Below are 4,468 nucleotides of genomic sequence, written 5' to 3'. Positions count from 1 at the left end.
TCTTAAAAACCCCAGCCACTCCCAGCGTGTCTCCCCTGGCAGTTAATTAGCAAAGAGCAGGAGCTGCATCTTCGCTGTCATAATAGTGTTGGCAACTGCTTTCTGCCTCTTCTTTCTACCAGGGAAGCAAGCCCATCTCCTGGTAGGTTTTCCTGTCGTTTTTCATGAAGAGAATTGCACCTTCACACAACTTTTCTCAAGTATGGACTGAGATTTACTTTCCATGACTGTTGATTTCAGAAGAGCTAAAGCTCAGTAGGCAAATAGTTTTAGGACTTCTCAAGTATCTCTTTGCTCTGTAAATCAGCAGCCTTGGGGGAGTAAAGAGTAATCCTTGAGCAAACTTGAACTGGCCATTCGTTAGGACAGGGAGATGGAAGTTGTTAATACTGTAGAAAACTGTTGAGCTGTACTTTTGTGCTTTCCTTTGGGTGAGAGGATTCACACCATGAAAAAGAAAGTTGTTACTCAGCAAGATATGGGCTAGTAAATATCCGAATAAAATGGGGAAAACACCAAGCTGTGGTGGACAAATATATTGATTTTATTAGCAGTCTTCATTGGTGCTGCTTGACATTCATATAAAATGGAAGATCTCAGTATTTCTGCATTTATGCTTTCTATTATTATTCCCTTCACTATACTTTCATCTTACATGGTACATTTGTGGGTAAAGAACCTGTAAGTAAATCAAATTTGAAGATTTAATGAACTAGAAGAAAACCATGACCAAAGAAACAGCTCCAACTAAACACTGTAAAAAAACCCAAACAGTGCAAGGTGTGTCAAACATCACATTTTTTTTTTAAGAATTAGTGTTGCTGTAGTTCTCAAGCAGGCAGATGGTTGCTTCTGTCAAAGATAATATGCCCATTTTAAGGCACAGTGCTATGTACAACTAGATGAACGCCAATGACAGTAATTTGGGAGCAACTCCTTGGTAGTTATGCGTTATATGGAATGCTTGTTAGTTATGACCTCTGGCAATTCTCAGTATGCAAGATGATGTGCTTGTACCTGAAAATAGATGATAAGAATGTTTTTAAAATTTGTAAAAGTATTATGATTTGCATTGCATTATATATAACTTTTTTTTTTTTTTTGGCTACAGCCTTCTAATATGTACGGGAATCAGAATAAATGCTAAAAATTATGGGAGAGGGTGCAACGCCTTGGATAAGCACCAGCTCTACACAGCCTAGGGAATGTAAAGTGGAAGTTTCTTCATCCTGATGTCTCCTGGTACAAGGCAGTATCCTAGCTAACAGATGCTTTGGAAATGAACGACAGGAGGACTTCATGAACAGAGGACATAATTCATTCACAGTAAGTACAAAGTCTGATATACTAGTGTTGCCTTTGCCATGTCATTTGCATGCAATATATATTTCTGTATGAGCTTGTCAAATTCTAAGATCTTTACTGAAACGTAAGGTCTTTGTTATAGCAGATTAAAAGCAGAATAAGCTCTAATGAAGCCAGATGTAATAGGAACTGAATATGTCCCTTGTTCTTACATTCTAGTGGATTTTGTTGTTACCTTGTTAAGATTCAAACCGTGTCTTCAGGATCTGGCTGACTGAAATGATAGATTAGTCATTGTGGAGGATTTTATGGATAATACATCACATTCTTTTTTTTCTTTTTTTTGTGGAAGGGATGATATACGCTTTTTCTGGAGGGCATTTTTATCACAGTATCTGCTTTAATTTGTAATGTAGGTTCTGATCCTCTCTGTGGTTAGAGAATATGTGGAAACATCTATGCCTTGTGTGGACTCTTGTCATCTCTCATGTCTTACTGTCCTCCTTGGTGGTGTATATTTTGAATGTTTTAAGTTAATATGGCTTTACTATTTTAAAGCCTGACTCTTGAAAGTAGAAATCTTGTGAGATCCCTGGCTTGTGGACATTATTTTATGAGATCTATTGCCAAGTTTAGTGGAGCGACTTAGCATAAACAAGAGTGGCAAAATTTAAACATTTATGTGAAGAGACATTTTGACTCTACATTTAAAAAATCTAGGCAAGCAAGATTAGGAAAATACGTGTTTTCTCCACCTTATTCTCACAAAGAACTGAAGACATCTATTCTCCACGTCTAGGTGAACTTCTGGAAGGAATAAAAGACCAGTGTCAAATAGTAACCAACCCTTTCCCTCTATGTCGTGATCCTAATGAAGTGTTATTATACTTTGAGATCCTAAGGCTATGTTGATCTGCTACATGATTATATAATGCCCCAGGACACCTGTGTAAATAGCAAACAGAGAGGCTTTTTATAGATACTAGATCTTAGATAAGCGGCCCTAAGAAGTAATATAGGATCCCAGCTGTAAACCCCTGCTATACATACCATGTAGTTTTGGTTGTTTGTTTATTATGAGAAGTACAGAAGCTATTCCTTGTAACATAAATTTTGCAAGGCTTGTATGTGTAAATATTAAATTTGGAAATATTAAATGGAGAAGCATTAGAGAAACCACTAAATGAATAGCTTCGCATTCCTCATTCCTGATTCTGAAGCCCATTTCCTTAAATGTTGCTCTGCTAACATTCAGAGCTGTGTGCTTTTTAAGCCTCAGAGAGGAACTACGCAATCCCTCAGCCCTGGCCCTCTCTGGATGTAGATCTCCACCAGCGATCTTTAATGGTAACAGATGTTTGCTGGAATCCTCCTTAGGGCGCTGACGTTCTGGGTCAGGAGCTTGTGGTGTTAATCAAAGCACCCTGTCCGTCAGTGCCCGATGAGGACCTGGCCCTCTGCAGGGACCTGTGCTTTCCGGGAAGGTGAGTCTACTGTGGGGATCCCTGGCAGTAAAATCAGTCAGCCTCCCATCTCAGCATCATCCTGCAGTAGGTGAATCCCAGTACAATTAACTTGACTTACATCATTGAGAATGGACTTGAATCTGGAGGTATTGTCTTTTTTTCTCTTTTTACAAATCAACCAACTTGTGAGAAGCCAACTTGTCCTAGTTGTCCTTGGTAGATATGCTTCTGGGCTGCCGAAGCATTAGAGTCCTCAGGTTCCTGGAAAAAATCTCTACAGGAAAGTGTATTGAATATTTCCCCCTCTATACTTCGCTGGGATGGTAAGAAACTACAGTGGTGAGGGAACTGTTGTTTACTAGTATTTATAGAGGAAGCTTGTTTTAAATTATTACTTTTTGAGTACTTAATAGTGCACCTATTAAGAATGAATCATGTTTTTTCTTCTGAAAATAGAGTGAGGAAAATTGAGGAGAGAATACAAAAATGTGGATGTGGCAATACTGGCATGATACTGTTCCTGTTTGTACAGTATTAGCAGATGATTCTGCAACCACGTAGCTGTAATTAATAGCCTGTGTGTGGCTTGCAGCCAGCTGACCCATGACTTCCCATGGAGTCAAGGTTTCCTTATCCAGCCATTTCTTGCAATACAGTGAAGAATAAATGAGTCACAGGGGACACTTTAGTCGAGCACCTCAATTAACAAGAAAGTGCAGGGTAAATTCAGTGGCATTGATGAAACTTCTGTTATAAAGAAGCTGTGTACAAAGAAGTAATTTAGTTTCCAGATGCTTTGAGTTTCTGTGCGCATTTCTTAAACTTAAATGATCCATAAGTAAACTAGTTATTCGTGATCTCATTATTAGCCAAACTGAAATTTATTCAATGGTGATGATATGCCTTTTATTTTGTAGGGGCAAATGGGCGATAATATCAAACATGCTTAGTTAGGACACAAAAACACATCATGTAGTGTGGCTCATAGGATTTGAAGTGCCAGACCCATCAACGTATTAGAATAAGTAACAACATGCTACAATTAATTAATACAAGAAGATTTTTCAGTGATTGTTAATTTTTTCCCCAGTACTCAGACCGATTTGTCATGTTGGTGTTTATTAATTTAACATCTGATCTGAAAAAAATTCCCCAAACTTCAAAGTTCAGCCTGTTCTTTAAGAGCAATCCAAAAATATGTTTCTTCAGGCCCCAGGCATTTCTGAAGTAGCTGAAGTTAAACAAAAACCATTTCTCTCAAACTCTGCAAATGTTCTAAAGGCTTTAAAGTGGTTCCTCACAGAAAGCTGGAGCAGAGAGGGAACCCCTGGGTTATTTTTCTGCTGTGCAGTGGTACATGGTTTCCTGGAGGAAAGCTCCAGAATTATCGCTTTTCTATGAGTTTGTGTATGTTTTTCCTTCCTCTTTTCGCCTCTGTCACTGAGCTCCTCTTTACCACTGTGCCTGGATCCCCCGTTGAGAAAGTCTGGAGAAGGTAAAGGGTTAGATCATCCTTCCAGCAAGGATAAACTGAATTCATGTCTGAATGAGAATATGACTCATGTCAGATGTGATTTTTTCCTAAGCTCTGCATTGGAAGGGATGAAGAAGGACTTTCTTTTCTTGAGGACCTGCACTATCACGCTGAGGGCTGAGAGAAGTATTCCCTTGTTGTGTTCCACTTCCATAAACCGTGT

This window comes from Apaloderma vittatum, unplaced genomic scaffold (genome assembly GCF_000703405.1).
Source record: "Apaloderma vittatum isolate BGI_N311 unplaced genomic scaffold, ASM70340v1 scaffold31316, whole genome shotgun sequence".
Taxonomy (NCBI): Eukaryota; Metazoa; Chordata; class Aves; order Trogoniformes; family Trogonidae; genus Apaloderma; species Apaloderma vittatum.
This window is presented reverse-complemented; position numbering follows the sequence as displayed.